The sequence below is a fragment of the Podarcis raffonei genome, chromosome 4 (assembly GCF_027172205.1).
Source record: "Podarcis raffonei isolate rPodRaf1 chromosome 4, rPodRaf1.pri, whole genome shotgun sequence".
Classification (NCBI taxonomy): Eukaryota; Metazoa; Chordata; class Lepidosauria; order Squamata; family Lacertidae; genus Podarcis; species Podarcis raffonei.
Window position 1 is genome coordinate 43,856,215 of NC_070605.1, and position 26,527 is coordinate 43,882,741.

Sequence of the window (26,527 nt, forward strand, 5' to 3'; positions counted from 1 at the left end):
CAAGTTGTAAATGAAATTCCCAAAGTTCACAGCTCAGAAGGTGATGGAAAGTGCGTTTGAAAGCAATGCCCTTAGAGGCCATATATTCTGAGCTTTGTCAGGCATAAGTACCACAATCTGCACGGCTGCAACAGTGTAGGCAATGTCTTAATTACTATAATTAGCCCTGAATCAAAGCCTATCATTGGAAGCATAATAAGCCCTGAGCACAATAAGTTACATTCTAAAATAGCTGGCTGGGGAAAAAATAAAGACAATTTGGTATACACAAATGAGAAGCAAAGAGGTGCTAAGTACTTCATTTAATTTACACTTAAAATTAGTAGTAGCTGTGGCTTGATCTCTGTGCTTGATAATCTATTCAATAGACTGAAGAAGGGATCTCCTGTTATCCCTTAAAATCACGCATTAAACTACTTACTGAATACATATTTCACTCTTCTGCGCATTTCTTGCATTCAGAATTCTTCTGGGTATTTTTTTCTTGCTTCTTCCTGATCACTTTCCAGTATTTTCCATTGCCCTTCTTCAATGTGAATAATGATCACAATCAATAACTTCATTCCTATTTGTTCTACTTTGATCTAACTTTTTATATAATCTGGAAACACGTCCCATGCAACCTAAAGCCTTTGTGGGACCTTAGGTAACCTTCTTGCTTTACATTATTCATGCTTTGTGGATTAACAAACATAGGCAGTTTGCACTGTGAGCAAATTAATTCTCCCATCTACCATTTTTTATTTCAGAAGAAGAGAGACAGAGAGGAGCTATGAATGCCTCAGAAGAAGAAGAGTCTGAATGGGAACATAAAAGGTTGTAGTTCTGTCATAAACTCAAAACCGTCTCCTATTATCAAAGGTCAAAAACATTATCCACATGTCAGCCAAATTTATAAATGCACTCTCCATAGAGCTGAACCTAAAGTATGAAATAAATAGTACACTGGGAGTTATAAAGATGAATTAGGAGCATGGGAATCTGAAACTCTTAGTTTAATTGCTCCATTAGGCAAGAAAAGAGGTGATGTCTCCACATTTATGCACAGGAAATTTGGGGGTTATTTTTTTAAAAAAACATGAAATTATTGTATAGCTTTTAAAGCAGAATGTCAACGTGCTACAACACAGATTGCCCAATGGGGAGTGCCAAAGTTTTAGAATTTACCACACAAGACAGTTGTACTGGTTGCTGGCTGGTGGCTCCTTAGCAATTGGAAATCACCTTAATTATCATCAGAAAATGCTGTAATTCAGATATACAAAACCGTCTTCTTCCCCCACCAAATCATGGAATTTGGCATGAAATGGATGGAAAATGTTAAAAAAAGATGCAAGTGAAATTTTTGGACAGCACTAGGCAAAGTACCTAAAGTCCATTAGAAAAACAAAGCACACACGTTTCTAAAACAGCAAAGCATCTTCGGAATATAGGTGATTTTGAACAGCAGTGGGCTTTATCCTTTCCCCACATTGATGGAATAACCACAAACATACCACCACATACCCTGGAAGTGGAGTCACCAAGCTTCTGAATTTTACTGCACAGAAATGAGCAGTCTGTTCTTTCTTGTTCTTGCTAAAGACCACAGGCTAGATTGCTCTCAGAAGAAGTGGGTACTTTTTCCATGTAACCCACAAGTGCAGGGTGACTCACACAATGTGGATATTTGCTCACCGAGTGACAATTACTGCCATCATAGCAGCACTTGGGCAGCACTAATTATATTAATTTCAGAGCAATATTACTAGTATGGCTTTCCTTCTGGCTGAGTGCAGATGCAATTTCCCTTTTCTGTCAAGAAATCCCTGAACACCACCACACATACTTTCACAAAACCACAATTCCCAGGAGTCCATGTGCAGAGGCAAGGACCACTATCAACCCACAGTTTGAAGTTGTGATGTAGATATTACCAGGGTGAAAAATCACCTGTAAATCAATGGATATAACACAGTAGCTTCTTGACCTAATTGTGTACATGGGGCAAGATCAGTGCAGAACAACAAGCCACTCTTTGACTGTGGGAATCAGACCCTTGGGAGCAAGCAAATATTTGAGTTTGCTTACATTAATTTGTGTGATGAGGTTAATATGAATTTCCCCAGGAGGCTTGCATGATGTGCTTCAAAACAAAACAAAACCCTAGAGACAGAAACCATTCAGGGCCAAAATAGATATGATGTGTGAATACAATTAACTTGTGCATTATTATTTTTTGTTATATATATAGCAGCCACAGCATGGTCTGAGTAGCCTCAGGACTACAAGGTTGGCAGGAGAGGAAGGTTAACTCTTTCCCTGCCAGGAAAAACTCTAATTCAAAGGAAACCTCCGTTAGTGCCAACAGTAGATTCCTGTGGATTCAAGTAGCAGCTTCAAAGAGGCAAAGAGGTTAGGACCATAGCAAGGAGAGAAAAAAATAAGCTTCCTCCCACCATCTTCATAGTTCAGAAGGTATTTAGGTCTTCCCACAGTTGCTAGTCACATTAAAAAAAAAATCACTTTAATTGCACTTATGCACTTATGCAACTACAGTGGTACCTTGGTTCTCAAACACCTTGGTACTCAAACAACTTGGAACTCAAACACTTCAAATCCAGAAGTAAGTGTTCCAGTTTGCAAACTTTTTTTAGAAGCCGAACATGCTCCGTTTTGAGTGTTACGCTTCCAAATTGAGTGCCACACTTCTGTTTTGAGTGTTACTCTGAGGTCTGTCTGTTTTTGCTATTTATTTTGCATTTTGTTTTTGCAGCTCTTTTTGTTTTTGTGACTGTGTGGAACCCAGTTCAGCTACTGATTGATTGGTTGTGTGACTGCAGTACATTGTTTACTGCTTTCATTCTATGGATCAATGGTCTTGTTAGATAGTAAAATTCATGTTATATTGCTGTTTTAGAGGTTGTTTTTAAAAGTCTGGAACAGATTCATCCATTTTGCATTACTTCCTATGGGAAAGCGCGCCTTGGTTTTGGAACGCTTTGGTTTCGGAAGGGACTTCCAGAACGGATTAAGTTGGAGAACCAAGGTACCACTGTAACTTGTTTGGCCCTTAATCTCACATGATATCCCACATTACTCCCCCACATCAGTTTATTCAGTTTCCAAAAGGGCAGATAGTAGAGGGGATATTGTATGGATTGATGTTTAGTAAAATGTTCCTTCTTCATTTTTAACCTTTTCTTTACGATTTAGAACAGAATACCAATAACAGCTGCCTGTACCCATTATTAGGAAATCTACCTGTCACCATGGTCCACGTTTAAGACATTCATTCATTCATTCATTCATTCATGGAGCTGTATGATTGGTTCCTTCAAATCAATATGTGAAATTCCTCTTCTTAACCATTGCTTTCTCTTTATGGTCATTATGCCAAAGTGGCAAAATATTTTAGCCTTCCTGAAAACAGAAAGATTCCACATCTTGCTTCTCAACTACCATTTTCTGAGTTCGCTCATCTGAGCACTGGATAAAAGCAGGGCTGATTTATTTTTTGGTAACACTTATTAAACAAAAGAATAAATGAAGAAACTTCCCCTCGGTTCACTGCAGCACATCAGGGATGAAAATGTTCACTAACCCTTACCCTTCTGCAAAGTATGTTGTGAAATATAATGGCAGGTATTATTAGCATAATTACAAAGACCCACTTTTAAATTGCTGCTATCAAGTAAAAGGATTACTCATGCATCTATAATATTTTCCTTAAAGCATCTTGGAAGAATGCACAACTCAGCAGAATCTTAGCTGTCTCTTAATTACGTTCTACACATATCACTACAGAGAGAATTGGGAACGAATCACGATTTCAACTGGTGCAAGTTTTGAATGGTCCTTGAAGCATCATTAAACCAAAAGTCTTTAAAAAAGAACTGTATTGTACACTGGCCAATGGACAAGTAATGGGTTTGCAAATAAATCTACATTTTATAATTATTGCTCAAGTGTCGCAGTACTGCTGTGTGTGATCTTGTGTTATCAATGCTTTTTAAAACACATACACACATACACACAATGTCTTTTTTAACACTGAGAAATTTAATCTGGAATTAATGCCAGTTTACAGCTCTGGGTCATCCTTCAAATTGTTCTATCTTCCATAACAGGATTTCTGGCTAGGAGTGCGTTAGCATCCCCTTTCTAGACGTTAACAACCATTATTCCATGCATGCATGCATCCATGTACGTATGTTTATTTTTTAAAAAGTCTTACTGTGTTAAGGATTGCAGCCTATGTAGCCTTGTAAATTGACTACATTCCTCTCATTTTCAGAGTACTTTGAGAATTAGTGTGCAGTTAGATTTTTCTAGCACTTTGCAGATTTCTGCAAAAAGGTTTCACTAGCCATGGAATTCTTATCAAGGTTTTCTTACACTCAAGTTTGCTTGCTTGAAAAAAACCACACACACTGAATGTTAAAAGTGCAGCAAATTCTAGTAAAATTCTGGTGTTCTTTTTCTAACTAGATAATAAAATTGTAAGCATGTCATAATGTTGCGATTTATGTTGCTGCCCAACAAGTACTCATGTGAAGTGCAGCACAATGAGAGAACAGCGATATTGCAGGGGGAGGAGGATGGAAATGCCAGCAGGGAGGCAGGCAGGTGGCCCATATGAGTGGGTGGTAGCCCAGACAGGTGAGCAAGTGAGTGGGTGGGTGGCTCAGACCCACAGGTAGGCGAGTAGGTGGCCCAGGTGGGCTTGGCAAGGGAAGCAACCAGGGGATGGCAGACCCAATTGAATCTATTAAAACCTTGGTAAGAATTCCATGCCTAGGGAAATCTCTTTGCCTAGCCCTAATAAATACCAATGGTTGACTACTTATTGATGTACTCCAACTCCCATCAGCCCCAACCAGCTTGGCCAATGATTAGGGATGATGGGAGTTGTAGTCCCATAACATCTGGAGGCCCACAGTTTCTCCAGCCCATGGTTTAAAGGATTCATCTGAAAAGTCAGGTTTAGAGTATTCTATTTCCTTTCACCATCTTCTTATAGAGAAGAACAGTTTATCTAATAGAAATGGACATGCCTGACCCTCCTTTCCAGCAAATCTATAAATCCACCTTAAAGAGCAGCATTTTAAGGATAGACACTTGGGTTGCAGACCTTGGCAGGAATGTAGATTAACACAGTTCCAAAGAGGCAAAGGGCCAGGAAAGCAGGCTGAATAGTTCATAGATGCCTTGTGGAGGAACAATTATGCTCCTGGTATATCTAATGCAAGTGGAGTCAAGCCATTATCTTTCAGTAGACATTCTAAATTATGCATCTTTATTCACAACATGTGCAATGTCATTTTAAATGGCCAATCCTTTAAAAAACAGCGGTGATAAGGGTTAAGGGGCAACAATTGTATGTGGCTGTGGGGAGGTCCAATTTCCCATTTCTGGAATGGATTGGGAGGATTCAGATGAAAGCTGAGAATCAGTTTGATTCGAGCCTGTTCATGTCTTATCCAAACCTACATACATATCTGCAGTCTTAAAAGCTTTCTCTCTTGTAATAAGAATCCTTTGCCTGTCATAGCGAAAGCACCATCAGTGCAGACTGAGTGATGCCATTCACGTGGAATGTTGTTATCTCTTAAAAGATTATTATAAAGATAAAACCCTTGTTCAGAGGCTGCAGGCTTGGTCTTCACCAATAAAGCACTCCCAGAAACATCACTCGCATTAAAATTATAGGAAAAAGCCATAGATGTACTAATCAGGAAGCAGCAGGAGATTCATCAAGCTACATGGTACATTTCTTAGTTACGTGCATTATTGTGTAGCAAGAGCCATTTAGCAATTTGGTGTCTGACAATGCCCTTGACAACTGAAACAGCTTTAGCTGCCTCCTCTTACCACTTTTCATGTATTATTTTAGTGGCATCGGTCCCAGATGTTCACTGACTGCAAAATGCAAGCAATCTCATCCATTCTTAAACAACTAAATGCCTGTGGTCTTTTTTTTTTTTAGTACCACAGTCTGATCTATGTTTACTTGGAAGTAAATACTACTGTGTTAAATGGGGCTTACTCCCTAGTATTTAGGATAACAGGTTTTTAGGGTGGTTATTAATTTAGTAAAACAATACTACTACTCCTCTTGTTCAAGGTAAGTATCCTAGCTATCCTACCCCAATATTACAACTGTGAATAATAAAAATGCTGGACCCTAACACAACTCCAGAACTGAGGACTAAATGGAGAGACTGTAGCTCCATTGCTTTCAATGCAAATGGTCCCAGGTTAAATCTTCAACATCTCCAAAGGAGCAGGAAGCAACTGATAGGAAAGGCCTCTATCTGGAGATAGATGGGTCTTGTATCCGCTAGGGAGCGGGTGGCGCTGTGGTCTAAACCACTGAACCTCTTGGGCTTGCTGATGGGAAGGTCAGTGGTTCGAATCTGTGAGACTGGGTGAGCTCCTGTTGCTCTGTCCCAGCTTCTGCAAACCTAGTAGTTAAAAAACACACCAGTGCAAGTACAGTGGTACCTCGTGTTACAGACGCTTCAGGTTACAGGCGCTTCAGGTTACAGACTCCAGAAATAGTACCTCAGGGTAAGAACTTTGCTTCAGGATGAGAACAGAAATCAAGTGGCGGCAGCGTGGCAGCAGTGGGAGGCCCCATTAGCTAAAGTGGTGCTATGGGTTAAGAACAGTTTCAGGTTAAGAACAGACCTCCAGAATGAATTAAGTTCTTAACCCGAGGTACCACTGTAGATAGTTACCGCTGTGGCAGGAAGGTAAACAGTATTTATGTGCACTCTGGTTTCTGTCATGGTGTTCTGTTGCACCAGTTTAGTCATGCTGGCCACATGACCCAGAAATCTGTCTGTGGACAAACACTGGCTCCCTTGGCCTGAAGCGAGATGAGCGCCGCACCCCCGTAGTCGCTTTTGACTGGACTTAACCATCCAGGGGTCCTTTACCTTTTTGTTTGTATCCACAGCAGTGACCAGAGGAGAAATGGCTACTGGGAGGAGCACAGAGAGAAGTGCCTTGGTGCATCTGTAGCAGCAAAAACAGACACCTTCATCTGCCCCAGCTGCAAAAAGACATCTCTCTCCCATATTGCTCTCCAATGGTTTGACTTTACCCCCCTGATGGGACACTCTTCCATTCTCTCTCAAGACAGACAGATGCCAGGAGCAAACAAAGCTGCTGTCAGAGTAGATAATCCTGGACCAGACAAATAGCCTTCTGTGGTAGCTCTCTGTGACCACCTGAGGACCACAGAAAGCTGTTACTAGTAACTCAAGGTCCAGCATATTTAAGCTAGAAACCTAACTATGTCTACTCAGAAGTAATATTGAAAAGTAAGTAGCCTATACTACAAACTAGGTAGAACTATCCATTAAGATGTTCTTCTGTTTCAAAAAGAATCCTTCCTAAAACCTTTCACCAATGCAGCGCTATGATAGCTCCTAGAAACCAACATTTCTAAAGTGACCAGCTTTCACCCTCTCCTCACTCCTTCTTTATAGGCACTTCCCTGGAATACATATGTATTAAAGATGTTATAGAAAATGTTCAATTGCTGGATTTGTGTTTTCCAAATATGAGATACTGAATGTGGATTCAAAATATTCATCTTCAAGGTCTGCACATGCGGGTCTTTTTATCTGACCACTTGCTTTTTGCCAACCGTCTCATGCACTTATCCCACAGTTCTGTTGAGCTCCAGATACTGGTTAACATTCATTACAGAAGAAAAATGATGAACCGTCCAAATTCCAAGCTAGCAAGTTTGGCAGCTGTCCAAAATGTTACAAATTTTAGGTATTCAGAGAGGTACAACTGGCAGTAACAATGTAATTTACAATTTTCCAGCTCTGCTCTTCTAGAAATTTTATTTTGTAATTTTTCAAACAAAGGATAATCTACTTCGTTGATTCCTTTACCAATCACTGGTGGTGTTGTCTCCAGAATTTATTTCAACCCTTTTCCATGTACAGTGGTACCTCGAGTTACAAATGCCTCAGGTTACAAATGCTTCAGGTTACAAACTCCACTAACCTGGAAGAGTTACCTCTAGTTGAGAACTTTGCCCCAAGATGAGAACATAAATTGTGTGCCGGCGGCGCAGCAGCAGCAAGTGGCCCCATTAGTGAAAGCACGCCTCTAGTTAAGAACAGTTTCAGGTTAAGAACAGACCTCCGGTATGAATTAAATTCGTAACTAGAGGTACAACTGTACTTATAGACACATGCTGTGTGGTGCAAAGAGACTTTATTCTCTCTTGTTTGCAACAGTATATTAACTCCTACTTCATCTTGCTATATCCCTGTGATGTCTACAGCACTATTTTCACTTTAAAGAATTCAACCTAAAGGAAAGGGTCTTGGGGCAGCTGACAGAACAGCGTATGGGGGAGCTGGCTTCAGGCATCAGGCCCATTGGAAGACCAACTCTGTGCTGCAAAGATATCTGCAAAAGTGACATGAAGGCTGGCAACATCAATCCTGTGATGTGGGAATCCCTTCCAGACAACCACAGTGACTGGAGACAGGCAGTCAGGTTGTACATGCACAGCAGTGACCAGAGGAGGAATAACCACTGGGAGGAGAAGAAACGCCCTGGTGCATCTGCAGCAGCACAAACAGGCACCTTCATCTGCCCAACTGCAACACAACATGTCTCTCCCATATCGGTCTCTACAGCCACAGCAGGTGCTGTAACCTTCCAGCAGTTTGACTTTACTCACAAAGGCACACTCTTCCATTGTTTCCCATGACAGAGGCCAACCCACCAATGGCATGAAAACAAGGGTTCAATTATGGAATTCAAGTATGACTGCAAACATCTGGCAAAAAAGTGCAACCGATCAGGGAACGGGATGCTCTCAAGGGCAGTGGTGGGAGGGCAGTGATATTTACCAATTTATCCTCTATCATGCAGTCCCCAGTGCCACCTCCCACACCACACCAGAGATCCCCCAATCCTCCGGGGCAGATGTTTGGGAGCATATGGGATTGCCATGGCAGGGAGATAAATCACAAAAATACCTTGCTCCCCTCTCACCCATGGAAGCATTCAGTTTGCAGAGTTCCTCCCTGTGCCATTCTGGATGCAATCCAGTACCAACATTTGTAGAGGAAAAGATGTTGGGATACTGCCAGGGAGATAAAGTCCATCTGAGCCCCAAGCTCGGTGCCGGACGATCCATCGACCTCCCTTAGTCACGCAGTATCTAGCAATTATAGCGACACGAAGCCTCAAGAAAAGATAGCCACATTCTTGGACTTGTGCACACTCTATCAGCAGAATTCACGCAGCATGAAGTTGCACAAGCATGAGAGCAGAACATGCATATTTACAGTTTATTTGGCGTTGGTCAGAACAAAGAAGACATGACCGTCTGCTCCGACTGCTCAGGCAAAACAGCCAGAAACGAAAGGAACTTACAACATAAACATCCTGTGAGACAGGAACTTACGCAGGCTGTTATACAAACATCCTGCTCCCTTTTAAGGTGGAACGGAAATATCCTAACATCCTCCCCCTTTCCGTGTAACCTGTAGTACCTGTGGTTCAACCCAATTGCAACCTTTGTGCGTAAACCTTCAGTTGTTCTCTGTTAACAACCTTAGACAACAGATCAGCAGGAATTTCATTTCCTGGCATGTAGGACACCTGAATGAGTCCTTTCTGAATACACTCTCTTGCACGATGTAGCTTAATCTGCAAGTACTTGGTCCTTTGCTTGCAACTCTCCGAGTTCAGCAAAGCCAAACAAGATCTATTGTCTTGATACACTTGTATAGGACATTTCACAGAAACCCCAATGTCCTTAAACAGTTGCATCAACCATTCACAATCCATGAGTGAAAATGACAGAGCATTGAGTTCTGCTTCACAGGAACTTAGGCTAACTGTTGTCTGCTTTTTGCACAACCAGTCAAACAGGCAGTGGTTGTACATGTAGCATACTCCAGAAGTGCTTGTACCATCCGTGGTGTCACTTCCAAAACTTGCATCTGCAAAGATTTCAAGACCTCCAGTCTTCTGACTGGTAAACCTCAGCCTGTAGTGCATAGTCCCTTTCAAATACCGGGCTATGCGCTTCAGAGCTTTCCAATCCTGAACAGTAGGATTGTTAGCATGTCTGCTAAGCAGGTTAGTGCTTACAGCAATGTCAGGTCTTGAACATCTAGCAATGAAATTCAACTTGCCTAGAATGCATCTGTACAGCGTTGTGTCAGAAAACGCTTCAGCAGTACTATCTACCTGGTAACCTGTCACCATCGGTGTGTCTGCTGGGTTTGCATCAACCAAATTCAACCTGGTTAATACATCAGCAATTTTCTGTGTTTGGTGTACCAGAAAATTACCTGCTTGGTCCCTCTCCACCTGCAGAGAAAGATAGTTGGATACCTCACCAAGATCCTTCATGTCAAAGTGCTCCTTCAGCTGAGCTAGGGTGCTTTGGTAAAAAGCCTGATTCTTCCAAAACATCAGAAGATCATCAACAAAACATAAACAATACAGTTTGTTTTGCCCCTCCTCCTTGACAAACACACACGGATCAGCTTTGCCCTGGTGAAAACCTAGAGAAAGCAACGTTTCAGTGAGTTTTGTGTTCCAACACCTGGCACTCTGCTTGAGACCATACAAGGATTTCCGCAGTTTACAGACCATTCCCTTCTGTATCTGCATTCCATCAGGTGGAAGCATGTACAGCTGTTCGTTCAAAATCCCGTACAAAAAAGCTGTATTTATGTCATGATGGGAAACATGCAGTTTCTCCTCCGCAGCGATCTTGAGCATCAGCCGAATGCTCTCATATTTGACCGTGGGTGAGTAGGTCTCGTGGTAATCCTGCCCTGGTACCTGTGAAAAACCTCTGGCAACCAATCTGGCTTTGTGTCTGACAACCTTGCCATTCTGGTCTGTCTTGGCCTTGAAGACCCATTTGCTGCCAACCAGTCTCATCCCTGGGACTACCGGTACCAGCTCCCAAGTTTGGTTCCTGTTCAAGGAATCAACTTCAGCCTTCATGGCATTAAGCCAAGGCTCAGCATCTTTAGAGGTTAACTCCTGGACCTCTTTGAAGCTTGAAGGTTCCCACACCTTCTCTGAGCTACTAAGAACAGCAGTTGCCGTCTTAGCAAACTCATCAGCAAATCTCTTTGGAGGTTTGCCTTTGGTCGCCCTTTCAGACCTGCGAACCAGACGCAAGTCTTCTGGACTCATCTCCTCCTTCTTAGGAGAAAAATGACCAATGGTGAACAGTGGTTCTTCCAGTTCATTGTCAGACTCATCAGATGGTCTGACTGAGGCTTTTGCGCTCTTGTAGTCTGCTGTGTCATCACTGTCACTGACAGCAGCAGCAGCGCCGCCCACTGAACTGGAATCCGAACTCTGATCATCATCATCATCATCATCATCATCCTCAGTTTCCTCAGCTTTCTCAGCATGATCTGCTTTCTTCACATCACCTACATCTTCCTCTGGGTAACTCTGGAAAATTCCCACATTTTCCCCCCACTTAGGATTGTACTCAACACTCCTTGTGAACTTTATGGATTTAGAGTTAGTCATCCATACCCTGTATGCACCTTTTTCGTACCCCATGAACAGACCATGTGCCCCACGCTTCCCAAGCTTGTTGCTTTGTGGGGTGTGCACCCACATGTCAGAACCAAAGATTCTCAAGTGCTTGGTGTTAGGTTTCTTACCAAACATCTTCTCATAGGGAGTGCAGCCTATAGGTGATGACAGTCTGCGATTAAAAGTGTAAACAAAATTCGAGAGAGCCTCCCCCCAAAACTTCTCAGGGAGATTGGCATCATGCAACAAGGTTTTTATTCCTTGCAGCAACGTTTGATTTGCTCTCTCCGCAAGCCCATTCATCCATGGCGATCTAGGCGTTGACATGTCATGCTGGATTCCCTTCTCAGTCAGGAAAGCTTCAAACTGCTGAGAAGTGAATTCCCCACCTCGATCAGTAAACAGACAACCAATACGTTTACCATGAGCATTCTCCAACCAAGCACAGAATGCCTTGAACCTAGGAAATGCTTGCGATTTCTGCTCGAGCATAAACACATGAATGTACCTGGAAAAAGAATCAATTAGAACCATGAAGTACCTTGCTCCTCCCAAAGAGGGCGCTAGAGGACCTACCAGGTCTGCGTGAACTAGCTGGTAGGGTTTGGAAGCCTGCCTGCTAGACTCCTTGCCTTTTGGAGCAACCTTCACCTTGTTCTCTGCACAAGATACACATTTCATGTGATATTTACAAGGTTTGATGTCCAAACCTTCAACCAACTCAGGCATCTTGGCTAGCGCTTGCCAAGAGAGGTGACAAAATCTGCGATGTGCATCATGAATGCATCCTGCATGAAGAACCTTGTTAGTTTGTGCAACACAACAAGTATCAGCATTAGATATAACAGCATTGTCATCATAAGTTAGACAGAACAAACCATCCATCAACTTTGCATGCAAAATGTCCTCTTTGCCTTTTCTGATGACACAGACAGTCCTCTTGAAGGAAACCTCAAAACCACGCCCATTCAGCTGTGGTACACTAAGCAAATTGTCCGCAGCTCCTGGAACAAAAAGTACATCTCTGACGGTAGTATGCAGACTTGCAAGTTTCACAGTCCCAACTCCTGCAGCTTGCAAAGTCCTTCCATCAGCCAGCTGGACCTCTCCATCTTGAGGTGTGAAGGAGATAAACAGATGGCGGTCTTTGGTGAGATGGCGCGTGGCCCCAGAGTCAATAACAAACCTGGCCTTGGCCTTGTTTCCCACCGGCGTGGGCTTTTGCAGCTTGCCTTTAGCCTTTGGTGAAGCTGTGCCAGCAAACATAGCCTTGTTTTCCACTGGCGTGGGCTTTTGCAACTTGCCCCCCTGCTCCTGGCCACCAGACGTGCCTTTAGCCTTTGGTGGAGCTGTGCCAGCAAACATAGCCTTGTTTTCCACTGGCATGGGCTTTTGCAACTTGCCCCCCCGCTCCTGGCCACCTGCAAGCATCTTGCTCTGTTTACATCTGGCCTTCCGGCCTCTGCATAGGCTCTGACCTTGGTTCTCACGAGAAACAGAGCTCTCAGCAGCCGAATCTTTGGCTCCCCCTGGAGGCTGGAATGCTGCCTGGGATGACGTGGCAGTCTTCTCCCCCTGCAGCTTGCAATCGGTGCCCTCAGCATCCCTGCATTCACTAGCATTCTGGGAAACAGCCAGGACCTCCGATGCATTCAAACACTGGGCTGGGGTGATTGGCAGGTGGGCCTTTTTCAAAGCATCCCACATGTCACGTGCCGTGAGATTTCCAGCAAGCGTCTTTATTTCCTCCAGAGAGACGGATAAGACTATAACATCAACGGCCCTCGAATCCTGGGCCTGCCATTTCTCTGTCCGAGGAACTGGAGTGGCTTCTGATATAGTATGCCAGACTCCAAACTGACGCAGCAAACTCTCACACCATTTTGCCCAGGTCTGATAATTGTGCCGATTTAACTTTGGGCACTCAGTGGCCTCCGAAGCTTGGAAAAACTCCATTCCAGCTTTTTACGTGAGCCGTTATGCCTTGGAAGACGTGTTATCTCGGCAGCCCATTAATCACGATGCCTCTGGCACGGCTCCCAGGCCAATTAGTCTTTGCCGGACATCAAAGGCGTATGCCGGCATGCAGAAAAGCCTCTGCTTTCACTTTCCCAGCACATACCTCTCAGCAGTCTGTCGCTGTCTTACTCTCCTGCAAGTGCCGTGAATCTGGGCCCGAAACCTGTTGTTGGGATACTGCCAGGGAGATAAAGTCCATCTGAGCCCCAAGCTCGGTGCCGGACGATCCATCGACCTCCCTTAGTCACGCAGTATCTAGCAATTATAGCGACACGAAGCCTCAAGAAAAGATAGCCACATTCTTGGACTTGTGCACACTCTATCAGCAGAATTCACGCAGCATGAAGTTGCACAAGCATGAGAGCAGAACATGCATATTTACAGTTTATTTGGCGTTGGTCAGAACAAAGAAGACATGACCGTCTGCTCCGACTGCTCAGGCAAAACAGCCAGAAACGAAAGGAACTTACAACATAAACATCCTGTGAGACAGGAACTTACGCAGGCTGTTATACAAACATCCTGCTCCCTTTTAAGGTGGAACGGAAATATCCTAACAAAAGAGTCACTCTCCTGACACTAGTATCATGGTTGCTTATTTGGCTGGGGCACAGTCGTGGTGATACTAGAGCTCTATGGTTGCATCACTGGGCCTGTCACTGCCAATCCAGCACCTCTGCAAGTTCAGCTACAAGCTCTGAACCTCACTGCCATCCTTCCCCAGTCCTGTCCAGGTCAACATTAGCAATGCCAGTATTAGGAAGGTGGTTCCAACCCACCACATTAATCACTTCTGCTGGACACTTTCTTCATGTAATGTAACGTATGTGTTTCTGAAAAAAATAGTCGTCTTGGTTAAATAAAATCCATATACTGTCAGACAAATATTTTTGAAGAAGACTCTGTGGGTTCTGAATATAGCATGTCCAGTTCATGGATGCTAAAGCATGCACGAGCTACAGTTAACCTTGGACCCATAGACTCCTCCTTTCACTCTCTGGTGCAGTAGAAGATCAGGAGCTTCTACTTTCATTTTAGATTAACCAGTGTTTAGCATTATGTCCAAATCCTAAGATTTGGTTCATTTTAATTTGTTGAAACAAACCACTTTCTCAAACTATGGCTTAGCTGTCTTATTTAAGCAAACCATAGGTAAAGGTAAAGGGACCCCTGACCGTTAGGTCCAGTCGTGACCGACTCTGGGGTTGGGGTGCTCATCTGGCTTTACTGGCCAAGGGAGCCGGTGTTTGTCTGCTTCTGCAGACAGTTTTTCCGGGTCATGTGGCCAGCATGACTAAGCCGCTTCTGGTGAATCAGAGCAGCGCACGGAAACGCCATTTACCTTCCCGCCAGAGTGGTACCTATTTATCTACTTGCACTTTGACGTGCTTTTGAACTGCTAGGTTGGCAGGAGCAGGGACCTAACAACGGGAGCTCACCCCATCGTGGGGATTCGAACTGCCGACCTTCCGATCGGCAAGTCCTAGGCGCTGTCCCACCCGCGTCCCATAGTTAAGATCAATAACCAAAGCTTTCAAACTTCTCATTATGGCCAGGCTGAAGAAATGGGAGAGCCCAAGGCTTACCCAAGTTCCTCTTCATAATGCCAAACTATGGTTCAGCATTACAGCCAAACCAACACAGTGCTTGCTACCCTGCAGTATTCTCACCTAAACCAATAGTAGAAAAATAAAATAAAAAATCACATCTCTTTCCTCCTATTTTTTTTAAAATGAAACAAAAGTAGAAGTATGAAAAGTTGAGAAACAAGTACTATATGCCTTGAAAATGTATATGCACTATTCTTGTGCACTATTCTCATATATCAATTAAGATTATAACTTTTGGTGTCTTAGTGAGTTTCTCTTAATCAGTTATCCCAAACCACTATGAGCAATCCATTAGTGGGTGGAAATTCCCCCCTGGGTCCAGGGGCAGGCAATCATTCGAAAAAGATGAAAGATTCACTTTCTTTTAAATATTCCAGAGAAATTGTTAATCTTGGTTAATGTCAGAAACTAATATTATTTCCATTTGGCAGCTGGCATGCAATAAACGGAGTTCATATATACATAATTATATTTAATGTGCGACACAGTTTATGCTAAGAATGAAAACTCATTTGAAAGATATGTTACTTTGTTATAGAGTGATACTAAATTTTAAGAGAAGTACTGACATGACCATAAAATAAAGAACAAATGGCCAATAATTAGTTTACTGTTTAATTTTAAAGGTTTTATTTCTGTGCTTGAAATTAAAAACTATTCTGACTGTTGACTGACATCTAGTGGATAAGCTGCAAACTGTCTCCATCAGATTCAATTAGAGGACATTTCCTTGATACCGAGAGCTAGTTGTAAAATATTAATTCACTTCCTAAAAGGATTAAAGTATATTAGCATTAAAACTTCAGGTAGTATAACAAAATAATCTGAAAAAAGTTAAGCACCCTGATGCATGTTGCTCGCACCGACATTCTATTGAAATCAATGGGATTTCAGTGAGTAGCTATTAAATTGTCAAAACAGGACGTCTGCTGTTATCCACCATCGATTAATAAATAGGCTCAACCAACTTTCTCTGGACTGTCACAATCTGTAGGAACAGAACAATGAATGGAATTAGTTCATAAATTTTCAACATGCTTTGAATAAGATTCTACTGAGATGAGAACCTGTTCTCATGTGTCATATAGTATCCACATAGTCCAGTAGGTGTTCTTCCTTCCACCTGATCATTTCAATAATTCTTGTGGAATAATAGGAAATTTCAAATGTAAAATGAGACGCAAATGAGGGCTCTTTCTTTCTATCTCTATCTGTCACTACAGCAGAAGGATGTACGACCCTTGTCAGCTTCAGCCTGAACTTAATTGTATGGATTCTTAAATGAGATGTAGAACCCAATCACTGCCAGTTGGCACTGGCAGACATGAATGAATATTAATATGGGTTGGAGCCAGACTTAAGTTAGCTTAGAGTAGACCTATTGAAATCAAAGGGACATAAGTTAGCATGACAAAATTAAGACTCATTAATTTCCGCAGACCTACTAAGCATGACTAAGTCTGAATCGAATCCTGTATTAATTGTAAATATTAAAATTAAGGATTCCATCAGATAAAGGAAACAGAGCAAGTTTGATCAATGGTACTTTGCAAACTCTTCAACCAGCCTATTTTGTTGACAAGCCTATTAACCAGGAATTATTCACCTGGAATTATTCAGTCTATACAATACTATCATATAGTATTTTCCATGAAATCTGATTTAAACCTGTGGGGAGATGTTGAAATTGAAATGCCATTTAAATTTTTGAGCTAGCACATATTGTATAATTGTTGTACGATACTTGAACTGAATATTGTGTTGTGGCAAGAAACGTATACAAAATATCAAGTGGAATTTGCATATGATCAATATTATTCTGATTTAAAATGGATGCCCTAGAAGAAAGGAAAAAGTGATTTACTGTGAGGATTGTCTTACAGCAATTGGTAGGCCCACAGGGTCTAAAATTAGAGCAGCACTTTTAAAACTTATATATCAAGCCTTTCTAGAGTGGAGTGGAGGTGGAAAATGCAGTAGCAATATTGGTAGGAAAGGTTTTATTGCATTTGTCCCTCAGGTCATTTTCCAGGACAGATTTCTACTAGACTTAGCTGGCAACTTGATTTCAAGAAGGTTCGTAAATGCCCTTTCAGTCCCTACCCACTGCAGCAATGTACATAATAGACAATTTCATTCCATAAGAGATTCTTCAAGATTAGGTGGTTCTGTATTGTCCAAAACAAGGGTGCTCTTCCAGGTTGTCATTAAATCTGCATGTGTATGAGCTGAACAGCTGAAAAGGAAGCCAGAATAAATTAAAAGTGACTTTGAAGAAGTAAAACTTCTACTTAGAACAAATTCTTGTATGGTGTTGTAGCGGGGAGGTCAATAATTAAGGTTTTTGTATTGAAAGGCTTAGAGCTATGAAACAACAGACCATTAGTCATACCCAGTTAAACTTGATTAGATAGTCAAAATCACTCTCAATGTACCAAGATATCAACATTTGTTCATTGTGTTAGTCATGGCTGCTATTTTTAAAAATAGCAAGAAACACGAGATAAGGAAAGTATCCCCCCTCCTGAGGCAGGCTAAATATCATTCTGCACACCTGAAAAAGTATTTTTTTGCTATAAAAAAGTCATTTAAAAAAACCCCACACTCTATCTCATTAAACTAGCACTTGAGTCTTCCCACTTGCTTACACATTTAGGCACAGTTCACAGTTAAAGGAATGAGCCTGTGTGAACCTTGAGCTCATGAGCTCCGCTTTCTCCTTCATGTGTACATTGAGAAGATAAAAAAGCATCTACTTTATCTTTAGAACTAACCACAGTCTCCCATGACATCTGAATTTTGGTTTGTCCAAAGTATCATTGGTTAACAAAGCAGTATATCAAGCCATGGTTTGATCCTAGTTTGTTCTAACCATCCATGGACTTCTGTTATTCAGAGAAATTACAAGGAACCAGAGCTTGTGGCAAATTTTCAGAAATGCACTTTAGTGTCACTTGATAAAGACTCCCTTTGCCCCAGCTTTGCAGAAACTGAAAGATTAAGGCTGGCTTTTATGGGGAATCAATATCTCCTCCACTTCAAATTCCATTAGACTAACACTTGCCACAAAACTTTCAAGCCCAAATACAATTCTTTTCCCTCACATAAAGAACCCTGCTTTTAGCCACTTAGCCATGGATGATTCAGAGTGAATATAAAAATATATAGATTTTTCTTTTTTTTTACTGCCACTAGCACAATGGTTCTTGCACTTTCAAACAATGTCTTGGATGATGTACTTGAAGCATTAGTTGAATAAACTGTGATTGTTATAGAAGAGCCTCAACGACTGAAGGATACATTTTCGGCTAAATTTTCTCTCTGTGTATGTCTTTCCATTATTTCAGTAGCAGTTTGGCTAGAAACAAGAAGGTAAACTATGTAAAAAGCATTCTTCTTACTTGTTTATTTAAAGAAAACAAGTTAGTATTGTACTGTAATCATGCCAAAATAATGTTGAATCATGACAACATATAGGCAGGAAAGTACTCTTTGTATTACATAACGTAACCCTTATGTTCTTCATGAATGTCAATTTTTCTAAATATTCTGCACCAGGTAGGAGGGGAACAGTTGCTCAGAGAACATAGGGTGTACTCAAATGAAAGTTTTCAAAATCTGGACAGGCTAACTGGTGGTGGTGTGGTGGTAGTGGGGTTCAGCCCCTGACCATTGCACATTTACTCGAATTGTGAACAACCTTGTTCTCACATAAGCTTTTTACAGACCTTTGGCTGAACTGATTCAGGTAGAGCCTACCTCCCAATCATTATCCCTAACTCCACAATTTCAGCATGCCCTCTTCATTGCCTGAATAAGCTTATAGTATTGACTGAGGTCTGGTCTCATGCAGTTGTAGCTACACAGTTGGCTTTTCATATTTAACTGCAACATTTATAGGTTTTTGCCATGTGGTTCATAGTTAAATCCTATGCACATTTCCTCGGAAATATGTGATGTTAAGTTTAATAAAGCTTTGTCTTTGGTAAGAGGATAGTGAATTGCAGCCTTAAAGATGGCAAAGTTATCATAAGGACACATGGCTTCTGTAATATTCTAAGTCCTAATGAAATAAAAGAAACAACAGCGTGGAATTAAATACATGTATCATTACCCCCCCCCCAGAGAAAATGCCCCATCTAATGTGGATTTAGTCCTCTATGAGCTCCTTTCTTTAGGTTGCTGCAGCTCACACATTTTGTCAGGGGCATAGTGTAGGTCAATAATGTGCACCAGTTAATGTGGCAAACAGAACACAGAATGGTTCAAATGCTCTGGGGGTATTACTACAAAGCAGAAGGTTTTCTAAAAGGCAAGCAATTTAACTGCATACTTTCATCTATATAATCTCTGGTTACAAAGAGCCAGAACATTTTGTCTTCAGCTGGTCTGACTCCTGAAACAACCCAAGCCAACACAAGACTATAAACACCAATAAACTAGTAGAAGATTAGGCAACAGCAGACCAAATTTGATAGATATTCAATATACAGTCGTACCTTGGAAGTCAAACAGCTTAGTTCCCGAATGTTTTGGATCCTGAACATCGCAAACTCGGAAGTGACTGTTCCGTTTCGCGAACTATTTTTGGAAGCCAAATGTCTGGCAGAGTTTTCTGCAGCCAATCAGAAGCCGCGCTTCAGTTTTTGAACATTTTGGAAGTTGAATGGACTTCCTGAACGAATTCCATTTTACTTCCAAAGTATGAATGTATTAGATTGCCTCTTGATGAAAGAGAAGCCATTTTTCTTCTGGTTGGGCCTGTTTGAGCCAAAAGTTATGCTTTCAGCCTGTTAAACATGACTGGTTTGGGATTCCTGCAGTATAGTTTCCACTTCTATACAACTGTGCAAATGGGTGGACATTTCCTCTACACTATTTCTCATAAATATTTTTCAGCCCCTATTGGGAAACTGTCATTCTTTCTCATGAGGAATGAACTACATACCTTTATTTTATCTGGGTTGTTTTTTTATATTAAAAAAATCTAATGCTTGAGTTTGGAATAGTATATATCTATACCTGAATGGATTTTTCCTCCTAGGAAAAGAATGCCATATTTCTTTGGGAGAGCAGTAGCATTAGTGAGGACACCTGCTTGGAATCCAATTTGTGGGATGCTATGAGAGAAAGGCATTTTGCTTTATGATGAAAGAAAAGCAGAAAACTTTCAGCAAATAGAAGAAACAAAGAGAAGCAAGGAAAGCACTCTGGTGGGATGGAACAATGGGTCAGTTTCAGGACGTGTTAAGGGCACACATAAAATGAGGATGGGGCAGCGTGAGGTCCATGGGTGGCAGATTGCCCATCTTTGCTTTAGGTTCATCTACACAATTATGCAGACATTTTGCTAGCCTTTTATGAGAATGCTCCACATGTCTGACTCTCTGCCTCAATCTCTTCCTGATCTCCCTTGTTAATATGGGTGAGATGGGAAATTAGAGAGGTAAGGGAACCTGTAACCTTTTGTGTATTTCTCTTAGAAATAGGAGTATGGCAGTTCTGCACTGCTGCACAGAAGATTCAGCAGTCCCTTCGTGATATAAGCAGTCATTATTCTCTGGTCTCATCTCAGACCTATTTGCATGCCCAGCCAGCAAAACAGACCTCATGCAAAGAGGCGTTTTGTGATGTGAGGGAGCATTCTAGATGGTGTGCTTTTATATTGACACAGCAAGCTGAAATATGATGTGCTTTAAGTCTTATGTGGAAATGCTTTTAGTCAGACCCTTAGGACCATTTCACACACTACATAAAGGCAAACCACAGATAGCCAAGAGGTTGCTCCAGCTACAATGGGTGTAGCTGAATAATAAAATGTGTAGTTCACTTCAGATTCTTATATGCTTATTTAAGGAATGTATTATCTGCTCAGTGGATATTTATCTCCTTTAAATCATTGCTAAGAAATTGTGCTTAATTTAGTTGTACACAAAACTTGCATTTGCAGAGATTGAAATGTGTGCTATGTTTGTGTTATTGTGTATCTGCAGAAAATAATAAACTGTTCCAGCATATTCTTCATACCTGATAGGAGTTTGCTGTTTGAGTCACCTACTGTGTAGGGAATTCTAATTGAGCTCTTTGGTATGAATATTCATGACAAAAATGAAACTGGTTTAGAAAGAGATTATACATAATTCACTGCTGCCTTGGAACTGCACTGACTCATACATAGCTGTCAAGATTTACCTGGGGAGAGTTATAATTCATAAAGTGTCTTTTTAAAAATTACACTAGCATTTGGGGCAGGACAGGGTTTGATAATTTCTTCACAGAACTTTTCAAAGATGACCACATGATCAAACAGCATTAGCTTTTAAATTCTCCACTTGTGTTCTTTTGATTAAACACGAACTTTTTGGTTTGTATTGGTATGAAAAAAGGAATGCTCTTTGAATGATCAGGTGCAAGTGACGGTAACTTGTTACTGTTGAAACAGTTTACTGTGAGCTACGTTATTCAAAGGCAAGAGGGGAAACTTCACATACTTCTTGGAGGCTAATATATGTTCTACAACCTTGATTCTAAAAACTGTTGCTGGATCAGTCCCTGTCACACGCAAGTAAAATACCTTGTATCTCCTTTTGTTTTAAAGAAATCCTTTGTCCACTTTGCTATCAGACTTATTTTTACTGCCTGGAATCATCAATAACCTGCCTCTCTCTTCCATGCCATCAAATTCAACAGGTATTTTGAGTGAACCATTGATAAGGAAGTCCAACAGTGTCACATTTGACTTCAAAGGAAGAAACGTCTGAAAAATGAGGGAAGTGGTTAAAAGGAAGTTGAAAAGGAAGGTCAAGTGGTTAGAATCTCTCGAGAATGCATGGGGGTTATTCAAAACCACAGTAATAGCAGCTCAGAGAGAATGTATCCCACAGATCAGGAAATGTGCAGGCTGCTAGAGGCAAGAGGACTTCCTTCATGAAATGGAAGTTGTGGCCAGATGAGGAGAAGGAAAAGGAATACATACTTTGGAAGAACCAGGCAGTAATGGAAAGAAAGGAAGGAAGGAAGGAAGGAAGGAAGGAAGGAAGGAAGAAAGAAAGAAAGAAAGAAAGAAAGAAAGAATTTGAGAAGTACAGTGGTACCTTGGGTTACGAACTTAATTCGTTCTGGAGGTCCTTTCTTAACCTGAAACTGTTCTTAACCTGAGGCATGCTCTCGCTAATGAGGCCTCCCACTGCCGCCGCACCACCAGTTGGGAAATTTCCAAAAAGCCAGCCGGACACGTGTGCTCTAGCTGCCAGGGATGGCAGCCGAACATGATGGGGCACAACCACTGGCCACCCAGGAAAGTGGTAGGAGGCCATTCCTGGCCGTATTAAAAAAATAAAAATGAATGGATCACCAAGTCTTCTTCACGCACCACATAGTTAAACTGTGTACAGCTTTAAAAGGATTTGAGACAAGTTGACGATAAGGCTGCAAGTCTCCCAGTCCTCTGGCCTTTAAAATGGGAGTGGGGGTAATTGTTTTTGCTTGTTACTATGGTATTTATTTTTGTGTTTTTTATGTGCTCCCCAGATGAAGGGTAGTAAATTTTTATATTTTTAAATATAAAAATGATGGCTGTGTACTACCTCCAGTATCGCAGACAGAATGCCTCTGAATGCTAGTTGCTTGGAACATGAGAGAGAAGACTGCTGTTGTGCTCATGTCCTGCTTTCAGGCTTCCAGAGACATCTGGTTGGCCAGAGTGAGAACAGGATAATGAATTGAACAAGTCTTTGATGATAGTAGTCTGATGTAGCAAGGGACCTTCGTCCTAACTCGTTCTGTGATGGTGGCAATCTCTCTGACAGATCCTGTGAATGATGGAATGTCACTTCTTGAGTATGATGACATTTCTAGCATGTGATCATTCTGTGGAAGCCAGAGTGGTGCATCATACCTGAAATTAAGGGTGACTGGTGAACAAACTGCTGAAGATGCATCAGCTTTCATCACTGACATCTCTCATTAAGTAGTTATGAACAGAAATGCTGGCAAAGGCTGCCTAAAACTATGTTGACTTCTTTTTTTAAACAGATATACAATGGCTATTTTAACTAATTATTGCCATTTCTAAAGGTAAATCCAAAAAGGGTTTTGCTAAGTTTAACATGCAGATTTTGCGCTATATATTTGAAGCTAATTTTTCTTCAGATGTGGATATCATCTGCATACGTCAATTAAATATGAAGTAAAAATAGTTCAAAAATCCCCAGCCTACTTAGAACTGTCAGAATAATATGTTGAGTCAAAATTTTGTTCAAAAGTGAGCTAACCATCACCACCCACAGGCAATCCATTTGCAAAAAAAGAAAAAGAAAAAAGAATCTCTAAAATACATGCTAGTTATGTCCAGTTCATTGCAGCAAGTGACCTCAGGGTCCTTGGAGATTCGTTGTAAAAGCACTTTAGAGAAGCCTGCATAATCTGTGCTACATAAAAGTCATTTAAGGTTTCTTCTACATGTCCTTTAAACATAAATGGTAGTATTACTTGACAAGGTTGAAAAATAAAAGACAGAGAAGCAACATTGAGAGTTGAGTGAAAACGTAGAGACATCTTATGTTTCAGATGAATATATTAAACAGAGATCTCACACCCCATTTGTGGCAGCTCCATCTTTGCAATTGTTCTGCTCTGAACTTTCGCTACTTTTAATCTTTTTCTCCATGTAGGGTGGAGCTGCATCTACTAGCCAAGTGTATGGAGAACAATGGTTGGAAAAGACAAGGAAATAGCTCCTCTTCTGGATTTTCAGTGTTTCACATCAAGGCAGGGACACATTTTGGCCTCACAAAGTGATCCTATAGGTCCACGAGAGACGCTTTCATCAGCACCAATAACAAGAATCAGTTCAGACCTTGATTTGGTGCTTTGAAAATTTGCCCAGTTTGATCCAAAGTGCATTGGAGGTGGACAATTTGGTTTGGATCCAAACTTGGAAAACTAAGCTTTGTGTCTCCTCCACTTTCACTATTACGGAGAAATTAAAATTTGTCCATAACTTATTTTTTAAAATACTTTTGACAGAAGTGAATGGAATTTGTTGGCATAGTGGCTTCTCTTGAGAGAATAATACTACAGACAAACAGGTAAATAGGCCCTGGGGATTTTGTGGGGGGAATGTTTTAAATATATGTGTTTGTTTGCAGTCTCTCATGAGTGCTTGAGACAATAAAATGGGGAGCAGAAGAAATAAATCTCTATCTGACTTTTAGAAGACATCTGAAGGTAGCCCTGCACAGGAAAGTTTTTAATGTTTGAGGTTTTTTGTGTTTTAATACTGTGTTGGAAGCCACCAAGATTGGCTGGGGCAAACCAGTCAGATAGGCGGCATATAAATAACATCACTACTACTACTACTACTACTACTACTACTATTAACCAGGCAACACACCTTGAGCTTCTTGGAGGAAAGGTGAGATATAAATGTAATAATAAATAAAATATAAAAGTACAAAGCTGATTTGACTGAAGTGGATACAGTATGGTAATGTCATAGTTTTCCTTCTCAGACCTCAAACTGTTACTACGACTGAAGGTTTTGAAAGTTTTATTGATGACATCAAGGTTGAATCTCAATATTGGGTTACAGATTAGAAGCAGGTAAAGCATAGGAGAGACCCATAAGACATGGTTAGGCTTAGCTAAGGCATATATCCAAAAATTGACACCCCCCCTGTGCTCTCCATTTGAAGAGTGAGGCAGGGACACCTATTTGTGTGGGTTATTTCCAGAACCTCAGGACTAGGCAAGCAAACAGGTATTAAACCATAGAGGCTGGAGGTACATAGTTTGCTCAGACCAGCACTGTTGCCTCTGCATCCTTGATGAAAGAGGTGGAGCCAGTGGAGCCAGCACCATGTTCAACATACAGTATCCCCAGGCAGCAGGGAGTGCATAAATGGTGCTGGTGTTTGATAGTTGCTGCCTATATATAAATGGCAGGAAAGTTGGGAAATAGGTCACCACTATAGTTACATAAAAGAGTTGATAACAAAAATTTGGAAGGTAGCAGTGATGCAGTGAAGCATGGTGTGAAGGTAGCAGTCAAGCATGCAGTGGAGATAGGAGTGAAGCTTATGTAGCTGGTCACATTAAGAAATGGCAGACATAGAACATATCGTTTTCAGAGACAAATGGCTTCTATTAATTGAATTTATGAAAAACAGACGCAATGTAAATATTGATTAGTATAGTAGTCGTCACTTTTAGCACTTCTTAAAGTATGTGCTACTTTTCATCTCATTTATGAATATTTTACCTATGTTTTAACCTAGTTATTTTGCATGTGTAAGGTGAACATTGATTTGTTCTTCACAGAAAGGATGGTAATCTATTCCTTTTTAACCACACTACTTTACATTCTGCTGATGGAGTACACCAGATTGAGGTAGAATCTCCAAGTCATCTTTCTGTCTAGAGCACTGATGTTAGACATTTAAGTGTTAGATAAAACAAAAATACTGTTGGTTTTACTATTGGAAATGCCTTTTCCATCAATCTGCAATAAGGAATGTGGTGCTTTGTGCTAAAGTGGCCGTGCTAAATTGGATTACCGAGCTATAGTTCAAGCAATAGTTCAGATGCTGCTATGAGAAAGACATCTACTTTTTAAACTGTTTGGAGTGATTTATATGGCTCTTTCAAAAACTTGCAAATATGTTCATTAATGGCTCTCAAGGAAGCAGAATTTAATGAAAGCTATATGAGATGGAAAATTTATGTATTTTCATAATGCAATAATGTCCTTCCAGAAATATATGCTATTTTTTTATTTATGGACACCATGCATCAGTCCTTTTGAAATGCTTCTCTTATTCTTGTTCTACATGGAAAACATGGAGTGTGGACGGAAATTGAATTTTATGTGATTTTTAAAATAATCTGACATTGTGTATTTAAGCAAACAGACCTGTGTTGAAATCCTGCCCAGAGATGCTTCCCATTATCCCTTGATGAGGTTGTAGCTGATCAGCCATAAGTAATTTCTGGTAATTTCTGTTTGCAAGGGGAAAGCATATGTACCACTAAGAGCTTGACTTTCTGGCATAGTATAACCAACTTTGTGAACTATTATTAGAGGACAATGGTGACAGATTTCACTCTACAGCTTGGGAGGCAAAATAAGAGAAATAAAAGAAAAACAGTGGGTGGAACTTTGGGTTAAATTCAGCAGAACCATGAACAGTGTGGCTGACGATCATGGCAAGGAATGACCAAACTAGATGTCATGCTAAATGCAGCTTTAATTAGCATGGTTTTCAAAGTGTAAATAGCATGTGCAGGATAACCGGGAAAGAGTTTGTGATTAAAATGTGCTCCCTCAAAATGTAATAAAATACTCCTTGCAAAGG

At 41.0% G+C, this 26,527-nt stretch overlaps 1 long non-coding RNA gene across 1 annotated transcript; it reads left to right on the forward strand.

Moving 5' to 3' along the window:
- The first annotated feature begins 747 nt into the window (after positions 1 to 747).
- On the forward strand, positions 748 to 3,947 carry LOC128412360 (uncharacterized). The gene is made up of 2 exons (XR_008330056.1): positions 748 to 816; positions 3,715 to 3,947. It is a non-coding gene; the product is annotated as an uncharacterized LOC128412360 (long non-coding RNA).
- Positions 3,948 to 26,527: the final 22,580 nt, after the last annotated feature.